Raw genomic sequence first — 16,881 nt, 5'->3', positions numbered from 1 at the left:
ATAAATCAAACAGATCAACTAAAATCCCACTTTGGAAGCACCTGTGTGGACGGTATAATTTCGTGTCTACTTCCTATACTCATTGATATGCGGTATTGGAAATTTAACATTAAAAACTGGAGCAATCGAATACCCTAATTTTCACGAAGACAAAAAATCATCAGTGCTCTATTTGTCTTTTCAGAGACGCTTACATAGCACGCTTAAGATTGGGATTTAGAAATCCACTACGTCCAAACATTGGGGCAAGTAATAAAAGGGTAGTAGTAGTTTTTCTAAAACTAATGAAATAGGTGCAATTAAAATCAAATATTCCTAGACAACCAAACAGGGCTTAATTTGTCGTACAAAGAATACGTTTCTTTTTATCATAAATGGTATCTCTTGCTCTCATCAGCGGTGTTATTTTTTTGTGAGTATGTGGTTGTGTTCGTACTCTCTCTCTCTCTCTCTCTCTCTCTCTCTCTCTCTCTCTCTCTCTCTCTTGAAACCATCAAACAGAAGACAGAGAGTCGTGAAACATTGAAAGAAATTACTTTCTACATATTTAACACTTCGATGAAAGAAAAGCGTTCCACTTAAAATTCTTATTTCCCTTCTCTCTCATCCCAAACAGTTCATATAATCTCATGATTATTACAACTGGGAACGAAAAAAAAAAATAAAATAAAAACGGAGAGGGTAGCCACGTAGGCGACCAAAGCTAACATCCTCAGCCCGACCTCAGGTCTGTGAGTGATACATTACACTTAGGGGGTGTCAATAGAACATTGGCATGCATGGCGGAAACTAAGAGACTTGACAGAGATCCCTGACAAAATACCACTCGTTTGGACCTTTGGGGGTGTCGCCTGTCTCCTCCTCCGCACATTGTGATACACTGTCTATTTGTTCGAGGATATGTGATATTTGATGACTGATTAATCAAATCGCATCCCTTTTTTTAGATCACATACGTGCAGAAGCGGTGTGGTTTGAAGTTGAAGCTAAGGCCAGTTAAGGTAAGACAATACTGACTCGTCTGTTTGCCTCGAATAAAGGTGAAGTATGAAATTGCTCTCAATCTTTCTGCATGTGACAGTGTCAAGGGTATTTGAGTCTAATTTGTATAACACGATTAATGTTTGTTTGTTTGTTTTTGTTGTTTTACGTAAACATGTTCATTGTACCGAAGAGAGTGGACTGAGTAACAATCAGGGAATTGCTACTCATGTATAATTCGTATCTGTCATTCAGGAAGGCTTTTGAAAGGCATTATGCAGGCAGCGCGCGTTCATGCAGTTACGCTCAATCACTCTCAATTTCTGAACCATTCAAGAAGCCTATAACACCGTTGCAATTTGTAAGCGACAAGGCGTTGAGAACACTTTCAGTAAAATCAAATAAACACCCTTTGATTAACAGGTCATGCATATGAATTTGAAAAAAGAATAGCATCTCACCTTTTCTTATACGTTCTCCCCTAAAATAACTTTGCGCCGACAAAGGAGAGGACAAATTTATAGTTACATGTCCTTGCGAAAATAAAGTAACTTGTCGAAATAGTCGTATTCTTTAGTTGTTTTATGTAAATGTAAATGAACATATCTAAATTCTAGTCTTTGTTGAAAAGTATTTGCTTTATTGAAGACGATTTTACATTGTATACATAAATGTGTATCTATTTAAAACCGTATGGACGTGTACAAATAAGTATTTACATGATTACAGAAGCCATAATACTCATGTGCGGGGTTGGGGTCGTGTTAAGGACTCTTTCCGGGGAAATTAGTTGATGGTTTAGCTTGGTTGTTCATTTGATACGTGTTACATGACAATATTCTTTTGAATCTTGAGTAGAAAGGCAATAAAATATGATACACACGGTCAACGGGTCATCCCGTGTTTAAACAGCATTATACAACCCCTCCTATCTGTTTGATCCAAACTCTGGAACCCAGGAGTATTGTTTACCCATCTTTTCGCACAATCATCTCACGATATCTCTGGGAGTGTATATCCTTTTTCTCCGGGGGCGGGGAATCATCGAGCTCGCTTCGATTGTGGAAATCAACACCGAGGTGTCGGCCGTACAACAACACATGAACTCCAAGACCTAGACGACACGCATACCGAATCACACTCGTTTGCTATTTCACAGATAGCATCAGGGGAAAGCGGATTAGTTCAGAGTACGACGTAATCGGAAACAATCAAATCCTCAAGGTGTATAGTTTTGCAAATGTACTTTTTCTCCAAAGGTTAATTCATAAAGAAATCAATCATGGTTTGTAACTAAGTTTTTCTGATTCATTTCATGATTCTAATTGCCTTGGGGTAGATGGCAGCGTGATGAAATAATCTTTAACTCCAATCTTAGAAAATGATTCCTTAAGGTGATAATTTTTCAATCCAGTAAAGAATTCAAAAATCTACATCTATCAATTTAATATACCCTTCCCTAAAAAGATTTGATATTGCTTTCCCCAAAAGTGCAAACCTAAACATATCTTTGTAAACATTTAGGTTAAAATTTATGTGGATAATTTCAAAACAAAGTGACTTCCAAATGTGTGACGTCTGAAGTTTATCAATTTTCTTCATAAAGAACTGTCGCGTTTTCTCTATTCTTTGGTGTTATTACATTTTTTATTGTTTGTACATTGAAAAGGCCTATATTTGTCTCCGTCACAATTGCAATAAGTCTTTCTTAGATTCTAACATTTGATTCGTAACAAACATTAAATTGCCATGGAGGCATTTTCAAATGAGTGCAGCAGCGCTATGATATTGAAGGCGCTTGGAATAAAACGTGCCTTTCAATGATTTTTTTTTTGTTAAAGAATGATTACTTCTATAAACCTCATAGTTCAATTATTAGCTGAAAACCTATGTCTTTTATCCAGCTGATCGATTAATTTTTAATGTTTAAATGAAGTACTTAGTCCGTAAAACATTAATTTACTAGTGCTGTAATCATACCTACACAGAAATGTAAGCAAATTTGAACATCTTGATAAATCAAAACGAGCAAATCAAAACGAGCAAAGATATAAAGAACGGAGAAAGATGAAATTAAAAATGTATACCGAGTAAGCTTCCAACAGCCTTATGACAGCAAGATCTTTCTTCTTCTCTGAACTACCCTCGAGGTGTATTTGTTTTGATTAGCTTATGGCGAATAAATCGCATCGATTGGAATGGTGTAGGAGATGCCTGACGGAGTATGGACTTTGGGGGTAAATTGGCAAATAGATCGCTGAGAATCGAGACGTAGCTGGATTGAAAGAGCCCTAATCGTTCTTGAAATTGAGAAAGTCCCCGAGGTGTAGCAAGCATGATTAGTTATGAATATGGTGTCCTTTCATATTTACTATCGACGGCGTCATTAGAATTCGACTGTGCACCTCAATCATGGAGATGGACTCGGAGGGATTTGTAAAAAAACAAGACTTGTAAAGGTTAATTATGAGAGTATAGTTTGTCATGTTCTGTGATCTATTCTTTTCATATTTATGACTTGATGGAAAATATATTGAGCCTATTTACCTGTCACTTTTGAAATCCGAGACAGTTCATATAAAATACTGAAACATTAAAATAAGGATTCTTAAATGTTGCTGGTGAAGCAATTACCATTCAGCCGACAGTCGGGATTTCACTGATTTCCAGTGTATTTGCATTACCTATTAAACTGTAATTACTTATAATGCTGCTTTTTATATTAAAGAGAAAGAGAAAAAATAAAAGCAATTCCACCTTTTAAGAATAAATGTTTTCTAGTTTCATTCCATTTCAATATAGTTGTTGTAGTTGTTATACATTGGTTCAATTTTATAAAAAAATAATTACAGTACTACCAGTTAAAAATCGACGTTTTGATGTTCCTTATTATGTTAAACCGATTTCATTCACCTCTTTATGTTGTACTATTTGTGTAGACACGTCAGTCTTGGAGTCAATCTTCCAATAAAATTTAGAATGTAATACTCCAGATGAAAGGATAAGGGAGAAGTATACCTAAAACAAATTAAACCTTACGAACAGAGGCGGCGCTGCAGTAATCTCAAAGGGAAATGTTCGAAAAAACATTGCTTGATTTGTGGCATGTTTGGAAAATCACAGGGGAAGTATTTGCCCCCTACCCCCCCCCCCTCCCCATCCTGCTTGTAAATGAGAGAGTCTGTAGGGTTTCTAGACGAGATTCTTTTTGTACTTCGCACACCTGAAAGCTTGTGCAAATGCTTCGTCAAAATACCACAGGTGACATATTATACTAATCTTGATGAAGGGAGGGGGGGGGGGGGCAGGCTGAAGATGGTACTTTTTAAGTGAGCGATGACAGGTTGAATTGAAAGATCATTATAATATGCATTTCATACCAGGGCATAGTGCCAGCGAAGCGTCATTAGTGAGGTCGATGATTGATTTTTGTTTTCTACCCACGTATACACGCGTGCGTTCATTCTTGTTTATGATACGCCATATTATATAGGAAATATTGTTAGCACAATATTTTGAAAACGCCTAGGGGCTCTTAACATGAAAAGCAGTAAATTGGGGAGATGATTAATTATTTGACACCACTCTCATAATTTATGTATAAAAAAACTAGGGACATTGTCATCAAAATATTGTGATGGTGCTCAAATATGTTCCAGGCTATCCATAATGGTCTAATTTTGGCGCCACTGACGTACTATAACATTCACACCATGCATCCTGCGAGCTGATTCTACTATTGTATATAATTGGGGCAAACGATACATTGCCGCCATCAAAGGTCTTTCATATCCTGTATGCCAGAGTTGCCGTAGTAATTCTTTGTGTTGTTGTTGAGTGTATCACATTTAGGTATGTATCATGGTGTATGATATTAAATGTGATAAATATGTGAGCTTGCACTACGGAGGAGCTAGGTGTAAGGCATTTTACCTTCTATTCAATGGTTCCAATTAAATGTTAAGATGATGGACAGAACAGATCAGAAAATTAAATTGTCACATTATAATGTACCTTATAACATTTACCTGTAAGGTCTGGTGTCTGGAAGGTAAATCGATATTTGGTAATACTCCGAACACATTAAAAAAAATTGTGTTTATATAATCGTACATTGTGCCCTTGAAAAGAGTTCTTTATTGTTTAATAAAAGTATATATAATTATTAATCTTTTATTGAATCTTAAAAGCTTTGATATTTAGACTTTATACCACCACGCCTTCCCCTAAACAACATATAAACATCAGCCCTGCTACACTCACACACACACATCAATCCACACCACACCAGCAACTGCTACACAAATATACGCACAAACACCGCTTTATATTCGAATGTATGAATAAGGATCATACATAATGAAAATACCGAAACTGAACGTCCATCGTCCCTAGCCCTAGTCATTTTATCATCTCACTCTCTCTAAGTGTCATTAACTCGCCGACATATCCTAAAACACTATTCAGAATCGAACGTAATCTATGGTATAAGTATAAACTTCATTTTTTATACTGAAAGATAATCACACATCATCCATTAGATTTAATTTAATCATAACAAGCAAAATATAAATTGGCTTTATATTAAGAGGTTAATGGATTATCGCCCACACATTCTTCTTCGTGTTTGCTGTATAATGAATTTTAATGGGTTTTTATTAAACAGAGACAGAGTAGAACTTTTTAAATTTCACCTGCGTGAAGGTCATTACATGAAGGCATTATTCCTACACCTTGCAACACCTGCGCAACATTTATCAGAAGCCCTATAAAGTGTTTCAAACTTTGTTTGGCTACGTTTATCACATCATTTGTTATGAATAGCAATATTAAGTCGAACGAGAAGAGAGTGATTGGGCATTCTACATTAAAAACAACTTTGTCCACAAACTACACGTATTACAGACGCTTTCCGTTAAAATATCGAGATTCACAAAACACACTTTATAAACACATCTGATGTTAATATTTTACCAATAAATTCAAATTTGGCGTTTGGTGTATTTTTGTATGCGTCCATTTCTTTCCATCAATCATTTACTTAAGATTACTTTTTTTTTTAAATTTAGATTTCCAGCGTAAATTCTTCAATATATCTACTTTTAATACCAGGTGCTTCGGCACTGATAATGGATGATTGTGCTCTAACAAAATAATTATGAGAGGAATGTGAAAATTGTAATCGTGGAATCGTAAAGACATAACTATTTTACCGTCTAAATATAGCCCTCTCTCCGCACTTGATGTCTTTGTCTAGGATAGGACTGAGCATGAGGTATTTAATGTCGATAAATAATTTAATTTTCAAATGAATTCTACTTTCTGCGAAAAAAATGCAAAACTACTGCATAAGCACGTTTGCACCGTTGTTTAATTTCGAATTGAATAGCTTTGTCTATTTACTTAGCAAACATTGAGAATATTCCCGCGTTAGAAAATGTGAGAAAATTGTAATAAAATAATTGAGGCTATGAAGTGATCAAAAGAAATTTCATTCTATCAGTTTTAAAAGCCAAAGGTATTTAAATGTGACATCATTTCATGAAACTTCAGAATACGGCTGAGACTACATATGCACTTATTAAGATTTATGTTGAAGATTTGTAACTAAAAGACTTTTGCTTTGTCTTAGTAAATAAGAAGCTTTGTATGAACGTATTACATTGGTCATAAAGCTGTAAAGATTCACAAGACATGTTAATAAAAAACATGTACAAATTATCCTAAACCCCACTAAGTATAAAAAGTAAAGCGGATTACTTTAATGAAATATCAAAATAATCCTCGATAGTATCTGTTATGTAGAATAGATTTTTCTTTATCTAAGCTACGTTTCGTACATTGTCAACTTACCAGTTTCAAAGATTTAAATTCCATTTCAATTTATCTAGGATTTCCGAAAGCTTTCTCCTGACTTCATCCTCTTCACTTGGAAATGGCGTCGAACGTTCTGTGTTTTTATGTAAGAGTAGTCTAGCTGCGTTCCTGTCAAAATGAAAAGAAAATAAGAAAGATTAAACCAAAGAAAGAAAGCTGCCATGCACATATTTTCAATAGTTCATGAAGATGATAACAAAAAATCATTACGGATTACTGAACCTTTGTTCTTTGGATTTGGATTTGGATTTTTTTTTTTTAATTACAGATCATTATTAATATGCAACATCATTTTTAAAGCCTCTTGTAATAACATTATTATATCATTGCTGCTCCCACTCCCCACCCCTGCGCGCATCATAAATGAAAAACACGATTTATGGCAACCACAAAACTTTATCCGAATGTCAAATACCTTATAACAATAATTTTTTAATAATAATTTTATACTCCGAGAATATGATACAAATGTAATGTTTTATTATATTTCTGTAAGCATTATCTAATTTGACATAAAATATAAAGTTATGAACCTTGAATTTTGAAAAACCTTTGTATCCAAACTTATGATACGCATAGCGCTATAAAGGTACGTTTATAACAGTAATTGTGTGATCCTTGCCTCAATGGAGAGTACAGTAATGCATTAATTAGATTAGATTAGTACTTATGTATGCCTTTGAGGATGCATTTTAAAAATCAAATCAATCATTTTCTTACTGACAAAGTAGAATAGGGAAACAAATATGAATTATATTTTCATAGGTTATGAGAGACAGCATCAACACAGATTTTTTTTTTAAACAAATGATTTCATACAAATTCTCATGGAATTACTATATAAAATCGTATTGTTCATGCAGTAACCGGCAACAAAAAACTATGATTTATATTGGATTGAAAAGAGAAAACTGTAAGTAGCTCGTCTTGGGCTATGTGACACGCTGCAAACATATGATAATCACTGATAATTATTCTTTACACACATGATTTAAAGCAGTGTGAAACAAATTCATGATAATGCAGGAATTTTATTATAATTTCAACAGATACTAGTGTGTTCGAGTAAAATGTACCTCGCATTATCCATGGAAGGTAGATATTTGCACTTTGATTCTTACAAAATGAATAGCACATCAATCTTATATAATATTATCCCGTAAGTATATCCTCAAGAAGAAATATATAAAGGGAAGTGGAGACAGCAGAATAGGGAATACAGGCGATAGGAAAGAGTCAGAGCGCCAGAGAAAAAGAAGGAGAGATAGAGAGAGAGAGAGAGAGAGAGAGAGACAACGCCGGGAGGCAAAATATATTTTTGGCTCTGAATGGTTATGAAGGATTTGAACAGGAATCATAATGTAGTATAATATAAATGCTGATTAAATCAACAAAATAACCAAGAAAAAATGGAGATTATAAATAAATCGGTCGTAAATAATCAAATCTGATAATCTATCCGCGGGCAAACATGTAAGTTAGCTCGGAATGGATAAAGCAATAGATAGCATCGTGTCTGATACGTTTCCTTTTATTGGTTAGCTGAAATCAATATCTATAGTTCGCTTTCACTAGGTTCACACATCCTCTACACTTTTTCTATTCCCGGAACACGATCCTCCATAAATATCGATGGCTGGCCTGACGTGATGAATCTGCGCTCTGGACTACTACGAGTGTTTCCACACTTCTCTATTGTCACAAAAGTCTGACCTCAGGCGAATCGTAATACTGCCATACATGAATTATGACGTTCTGTGATAGATGGCAACTTCTCCCAGGCAACAAAGAAAGACAGATGAGGCGTTGGAGATGAACAATAACCGTAAAACGCCTACATAATGTAGCCGACCGGCCCGCTTCATGTTTTTGAAAAGCATGCCCTTAAGCCCTTCGATTTGCAAGCATTCTCTGGAGGGCATTAAAGGAAGAACCACTCATTTTGGGATCCGTTCTCACTTCACTCAGGAATCCGATCGGTAAAACCTGCATTGTGGCGATGCCAACGGTAGGCCTATGTCCGATAATTGAATCATATATATTCACCTAATGGACAAATATCGTTGATTAGAAATATTGCACAGAGTGAAGTTAAAAATTATATTTGAAGCGCTAAAAAATCTTGTTGCTATCTATCGTATATTTGTGGAAGGTAAACGTTTTGTGGGATCTATTGCAAAGGCTTTGTAGGAAGAAAGATATTACGTGACTTACTCTGCCCATTTCTTGGTTTGTGTTAATCATTCGATTTTTTTTATTGAAACAAATCAAAGATTGACTAGATACTTGCTCTTCTAGACGTATACAATGGCGTAGCTACGAAGGAATACGGCGATTTTACCCGGATAAAATACGATACACATAGAAAAACAGAGAACCGAAAATTGATGAAGACTAAAAATAGTAGCAATACTAAAAATTTAAGATTCACTTATGCAGTGCGCATTTTACTCATATCTATCCATCCGAAGACCTCTTCCTGCACCCCTGCATTATGTCTCTTAAATCGCATTTTATTCATCAGGTGAGACCGGAGCCCCCCCCCCCCCCCCACACACACACACACACACACACACGCCAGTGTCCTTTTCCAAGACTAGACACACACTTCTCCAGAGAAAAGCATGATACATTTTCAACACAAATTTGTTATTTAAAAAATCGTGACAAACACAATGGACAGAACGGATCTAAAGCACCGCCTACAAATGGTCTTCCATATCTTTTTTAAACTCTAGAAATATACAGAGTATAGTGGCGTGAAAATTCAAATCAATACCACGCTTCTTCCAAGTGCTCGCTGTTCAAATGGTACTTGCGTTTAAGTGTCTTGTGAAAATTCGGGAAATATGATGTTTTCCGCTAGTATAATTCGATTATCCTCCAACTGGGATTCCTTCGTGGTTTTCAGTGACGTCGTCTTGCATATATGAAAAAGTGGGCCGCTCTAGGAGTTCCGTTTCATTCAAAAGTTATAGTAACCTTTATTTACTCTCGAGAAAACACATATGCAGAGATTTTGCCCCCAATAGTTTACTATAACAGAAATAAATACATGTACATGCACAAACGACAACAAAGAAAGCCAAAACAGCTTTAAAAAAACATAACGAAATCTAAACGAAACAAGACCTGTCATGTAGTTTTCCATTATTGTATTCCGGTTTTTAATGATATCTTGTATTTGTAATTCTTCTTTACTTTATTCAAGATTTATAAGCTTACGAAAACTGTATTAAATTGAAATGGTTTCTTAAAAGCAAAGAAACACATGCAGTAAAATTGGCACCTCTTCAACGATTTGAAAGCCCAATTTTGATGAATAATGCATAAATCAAATAGAAGGTTGTTACACAGAGAGAGAGAAGGTTATTGTTCTATTATTCTTCATTATTTTGTCTATCCCATAAAACATGGGATCAAGTTAAGTGCACTTTGTAATAGCTTGTCGGAAACCATACATCAATGCTAAGTCTCTTGTTTCACATAACCTCAGAATAAATCAAACCTAAACTAATTGTAAAAATATGATGCGTTTTGAAATAATAAGAGAAAGATATCCAATGCTGTGACATAATATTACTAAATTCAAATAGAGATGCCTTGACAAGAAAAATCTTAACTTTTTTTGGCAAACACCATTCTGATGCTATAATTAGGAATGTCAAAATAAAGTGGCTAATTGCTTTCGTGAGATCATTAAAATTAGCCACGATGAAATAATGTTCCAAATTAGTAAAACAAATGCCATACAATGCTAATTTTTTTTATCTAATTGTGTTTTTAAGTCGTATTTCATAGTGGAGAGAAGACGCGAAGGTCAAAATCAGTAATTGCTTGCTGCATGAAAGCCATTTATGTAAGCTCTTCGTGTAATGGGTATCATGCTTTGTACATTTTCCTCGATACCTCGGATTTTATATCCAGCACCTCTTTCAAAATTGAAGGGAGGCAAATTGAAAATATTACCAACGGGAAGACATGTATTTCCAAGGATTCATGTGTATACAGGTGCAGACGGCATGCACATGGAATGTTTACCTGCCATTTGCCCAAGTTGAAATAAATTTGAAGCACGTGTAGGGGGCGCGAAGGACAATTACTCGAGTAAGAGTTGATTAGATTATTGGTCTTCCCGCATGTACCGGCCCTAACTCTCTCGCATGATTGGGGATGATGCATCTCCCTAGATAATCTCAATTAAAGAAAATACATGTCGATACACAACATGAACTAGTTATTGATCCCTGGTTATTTTAAGCTCAAGAGGTAGCATGGGAAAAAAGATGGGACAGTTCAAATCCAAGAGATTGGACATATCACGTGGTCATTTTTGTGTATTGGAGCCGAGCTGTCGCAAAGAGTTTAAATGGGTGTTTATTGATTGGTGTGCGTTAGGTTGCGTGTCTGCGTACGCAAAAGGTGGGGGGAGTGGGGTAATAACAGCAAACGGAAATTCCATGCATGGGCTGGGCAATGCATCATATTTAGCATTTGGTATATCAAACAAATACATGATAATGGCTTTGAGAAAGATAAGTATTGCAATTTGTTTACATTTTCAACCTCAATATTTGCAAATGAATCGGCTATTAAAGTGAAGATCTCGTTTCATTAAAAAATCAGGATTTCCAAAATCTGATTTACTGCCAATCACAGTTACCTATCTGTATCCTCAAAAATAAGCAGGATATCCGCTACTTAAGTGCATATAATCAGAAGTGGAAAGAATCCAAAGATCATTTTTTATCCCTGCGTAATAATTCATTTCAAGGGACTAATTTGTCAAGGATATATGAGGAACTCAACAGTATAAAATTCAAAGAGATATGCAAGTCAAAAAGTATTGCTGTCCTGGAATTGAATGACAGAACATGCTAGTCCTATTAATAGCACACTATTGGTCTTATAACCACGTCAAGTTAATATCCATCATATCAAAACGGGAATATATATCCTGAACCATAAAATATTCATGTTCATTCCGGTATTAGTGTTTACTTGATAAGAAAGTGCATACATCACGTATGACACGGCAAGGTAAAAGTTGACCGTTAGACAGCGCTATATATTTGCATCCACACCTTTTCCCACCTGTTTAACCTATTTGACTGGCAGCTCGGTTATTGGCTCCTCAAAATATTGGGGGCTCTGTTGTAATGGTGGTGAAGATCGTGTCATATCACTCATTAAGTGCAAATAGGCTTACTCCTATTATCTGGGTGCCCTTCTAAAATATTAGAGATGTATCAAGTTTGATCTGGAGTCGGGTCTATGACATTACGCTCTCTGGAGTAGCCTTTTTTAAGAATGTTTCAGTTAGGATCAATCTTCTTTTTTGTCATTCTTCCGACTACAAGGATATAAGACCACCTGGCGGAGTTACTAAATCGAGACATTAAAACAAAATTGAATAAATAAAATGAATAAATAATTACATAAATGAATAAATAATCAGTAAATGGGCACTACCTCTATCGAATATCTGCCCAGATATGTGATAATTATATATCATTTTTGTTTGGTTCTGTTCTTAAGTATTATGCCTGGGTCTTTATTTACATGAGAGCGAAACAAATACATCGGAAAAATATATGAAATTGAAATATACTATAGTCTCTTTATTTAATAACCTTCCAAAACCTCAGTTGAGTCTCCATTCTGCCATCACACATTTGGGTAGCAAGCTTTAAAACTGAAAAAAAAAAAAACAAAACAAAAAAAAATAGATAGTAAAAAAAAAAAAAAAAAAAAAAAAAAAAAAGATAAGTGAATGGGATGAATTGACGAATTTAGCGGTTTTCTTTTCCATTCGACCTTTTATCCTTATCCTCTTGCCTGCCGCCGCTAAAATTCAACTACCTACTTGAGGAAATATGCTACGTGTTTAGGTTAGGGAACTGGACAAACTCCCCTTTCCCGGCTTTGAAAGTGTTACAGATAAACTATTGAAAACAATTGTCCTTTCTTTGACCTGCTATTTTAGCGACACTTGTAGCTTTACAAAATACTACAAGCCCTTATCAAATGATTCTCGCAGAAACAAGTTTGGCGCAGAATCTTTAAAGATTCTTTTCCCGCCCGCCTCTAGTCATAATTCTCTTTTCGTAATCGCACTATCAATGTATCGTATATAATCAGATAAAATGAAAAATAGCGACGAAGGTTTTATTTGTTTAAATGCTTGATTAAGTTTAATGACTCTTTATTGTACATGTAGTTCTTCTTTAACTTCTTTAATGGTTAAAACAAAAACAATAAAAAAATTGTTAAGATAATGAATGTGAAAATATTACATTTAAATACGATTTAGTTCGTTTCAAAAGGCATACTAAAATGTTTTCGTGTCTTGTCTGAAGTTTATCGTTGAAAGTCCCAGGGAAAGCGAACGGAAAAGTAGAATGTCGGAAAAGCACTGAGTAGCTGTTCTAAAGGTTGTTTGAACCCCCTCCCAAAAAGTTTCTTGATTTTAGATTAATTAAACGAAACACGTTAAGAAAGCCCGCCCCCAGAGGGAAAAATCTTTTACACCTGTATGTGGAAAAGGATGTCTTTGATTGTCCTTACTGAAATTTAAACAGTGTCCTTCTTGTTATGTGTTCCGGCTGGGTCAAATTGAACACAACTCACTTCTCCAACCTTTAGCGACATTTAAGGTATGCTGATATGGAAATTTGATCTGAATCACATTTCAATCAAATGCAACATGATATGTTTACCTAGTATATATTCATATCTACCCCCGATCAGTGTGCGTTGTTTGCGTGGGTGTGTTTTACACTACCTGTATAGAAACAAAACGAGTTAAAAGAATTTTATCTACAAGGTTGTTTCTAAATGCATTCCGAATATAAAAAAAGCTTACCCTTTTTAAAGAAAATTTGTAAGACGAACACGTCCAGGTGGCTGTGAATGTAAATTGACTGGCCAGACTGAGAATTTGTCAAAATGTCAATATTTCGTGCGGGTGTGTGAGAATACTTTTAAAAGAAGGAGTTGAACCAGTGGTGTCTTTAGAAAACGAAATTTTGAAAGGTTTTAAAATGTCTTACTTCAAGTTTAACATTGGATTTGAAATACGTGGTTACATTAATGTAGGGTGGGTCACTCCAAAGGTGGGGCACGGTCTCACTCGGCAAATGATTATGCTTATTCATTAAAGTTGTGATTAAGGGTTGGGGTGTAGGAAGGGGTCCCATTATCTTGTGTTTTTCCTTGTCATTTACCACTTCTCTCTTTCTTTCTCTTTCTTCTTATACCTTTCATTCTTTTTTCTGTTTGTTCTTCGTCTTTCGATGAGGGGGAGGGGAGGGGAGGGGATGCATGTGCCCCTGTGTCGTCTGTAGCCATTATGTATTATTCTGGCTCCATAATGCATTACACTAACTGCCAAAGATGTCTTTATACATGTTAATATTATCGTAGAATAAACATGACAATCGTGGATATAATACCAAAGATGTGGTGTAGAGCATCACAAAGATAGACACAAGACAATGCGACAACAGCGGACAAAATCAGGAATGACTTTTAGTGAAAGAAAGACGCAATATAAGAAGGAAAAACGTGAGCTAGGATAATGGAAGATACGTAAACAAAGAGACAAGATTGATCATGCAGAAAATGATATACCAACTGCGCCTTTATGAAAGAGAGGATACTCTTTGAAGTTGTTGCGTGTTGGATAGATCGAGCTATGAATAATGGAAATTTGTAGAAGATGGTATCTGCAAATTTTATAGTTCCTGTACAACTGTTAGCATTCATTTCTAACCCTCAACAACTCTAGACAACTGTACTATCAAGGCGCATCTCGATTAGTCAAGCGACAAATTAGTCGAGTCGTAAAAATGTTTCCCTTTCTCGCTGCATTAATCGAGCATATCAGCCCCCGTGGAGAATGGATGGAACATGGGGTGTTTCTAGTACACGTATATCAGTAAGCATTCCGATAAGTGTTTGATTTGACCATAATACAGATGAGCCCGGTGTGATGGGTTGGTATGTGGATGAGGTAAACCCATATCTGTTCTGTTTGGCCTTGTTCGTCGTCTTCAAGTGTCGGTATCTTTGGTGGTAATGTCATTTATTGGTGGGTGTGTGGCTATGTGAAAGGGGTTAAACCCCTGTCTATTATGTTTAACCTTATTCGCTGTCTCTGAGTGTTTGTCGATACCGAGTTTTCGATAGCGTTTATTTTGTGGTGATGTAATTTGTTAAAATGTGTCTAGCTCATACGTGTAGTTCAACTAAGACGGAATCCTCCTCGCTAAAGTAATGAATACTGTAACTCGATTGTCTTGTTTTCACAGTGACGGCCCACAAGGCCGACACCCAAGAGACCGACGGAAATAAGACTGACCATGTCGTTACGGTGATATGTAATTTTTATTTTTTTAAGGGCTGAATAGATGAGAATGACTGTCGGTCTTTAATAACAGGAACAAGCTTCTGGTTAACGGATCCTACTGACAGCATTATCTCACTAAACATGTTGATCTTTCATCATTTTAGAATTAAATATATTGCACCACATCTGTAGGCCTATTCTTAATCCGTTAAATTATGAAATAATTTGATCTAATATAAGTGCAAAAACTAATCATTAAATCTTTTAGAAAGTGCTTTCATTTCTAAAAAGATACTGTGTATTTGCTCTTTTGATTAGCGATAAAATTGCAATTCAATTTCAGAGCTCTATGCGAAATCCACATTAGAACTGGTAGAATTCAATAACACTTTCGTATAAGCGGGTAAGAAACCATACGCTCGTATCTCCCCGTTGCATCTGCTAATCTATCTATTATCAATATTAGCGATCTCACTAGGGGTTGCATCACTGCTTTTTCGCAGGTATCAATATCCTGGAAATGATCATGGCACATCCATTCTAAACGGAAATCTACCTTTTATTGGATTCAGTAGCGGCTTATCTTCTCTTTGAAAACATGAAGCTGTTAAAAATCTCGTTTTTTGGAAACTGCAAGGCAATTAATTCAGTGAGATTAAGTGATTCGCACCATGGAAGATAACGTTTGCCGGTCGTATTCCCACAGCGATTTTCTGGCCGGTGTAAATAATTTATTGTTTGATAATGTTGATTGATCATATTCGATCCAATGTTTCTTTTGGAAAGCGCCACGTGTACTGTGTTCCTATCCTAACGTGACCAATCATGATAGAGAATGTACACGAAGGAACAGGAAATAATAAGGGAACGAAAAACATTGATAGATTTCGACTCTGGTTTCACCGGACAGCCATATTTATTATCTATCAGATATTACATTCTCTTCATCGCTCAGTTATTGAAAGGCTTTCTCCAAATTGCATCCACTATGTTGGTCCTAGATACTAAGTCTTGGTTGAATGGAGTCCTTTTCGAGTGCCAACCGGTGTACAACGTACCCCCTCCCACCCCCACCCTCCCCCCTCCACCGATGAATACCATGAAAATCTCTCGAGAGCATAATAATGACGGTAGGATTATCGGTGTCCATTTCGTAACTTTTGTGACACCATACATCCCATTCGTTCTGGGTAGGTGACGAGAAACATTATGGTGGTACATTAAGAGAAAATGTATTCTTGATCCTTTGGGGACGATATAAATATAGCAGGTCTGCTCCATTTCGCATGGATGCTTCAAGTTCAACGACTTCAGTACATTAACCCCATCCTTTTATTCACTCAATCACTCAGTTCCTTAATAATAATAGTCACTGGGGAGCTTAATGAAATATGTTGAAACTGCAATGAATAGGGTTGCAAAAGTCTTCTTAAAAGGCCGTCCACTAAGGTTAACAAACATAGAAGTGGCTTTAATATTCACAACCGAATGACTTAAAATGAATTAAAATTAAAACAACAACAACAACGACAACGTTGTTAGGTGGGGGGGGGGAATCAATGCATTGTGACGGGATCACAATCCTCGTCATTTCACCAACGTTCTTTTATGGACATTGATGTATATGTATTGCCACATTCAACACAAGCGTAGTAGATGTGCACCAGATAAGT

General features: G+C 35.8%; 1 long non-coding RNA gene across 1 annotated transcript in view; it reads right to left on the bottom strand.

The window, feature by feature from the left end:
- The window catches only part of LOC105438715, a 30,897-nt gene that overhangs the window by 1,672 nt on the left and 12,344 nt on the right, over positions 1-16,881 (bottom strand). Inside the window, exon 2 of the long non-coding RNA XR_971061.2 lies at positions 6,835-6,966. This is a non-coding gene — a long non-coding RNA (uncharacterized LOC105438715). The remainder of the gene's footprint in view (positions 1-6,834; positions 6,967-16,881) is intronic.

The sequence above is a fragment of the Strongylocentrotus purpuratus genome, unplaced genomic scaffold (genome assembly GCF_000002235.5).
Source record: "Strongylocentrotus purpuratus isolate Spur 01 unplaced genomic scaffold, Spur_5.0 spur5_scaffold_6, whole genome shotgun sequence".
NCBI classification, from domain to species: domain Eukaryota; kingdom Metazoa; phylum Echinodermata; class Echinoidea; order Camarodonta; family Strongylocentrotidae; genus Strongylocentrotus; species Strongylocentrotus purpuratus.
The sequence above is the reverse complement of the archived record's forward strand: the minus strand, read 5'-3'. Positions and strand labels throughout refer to the sequence as shown.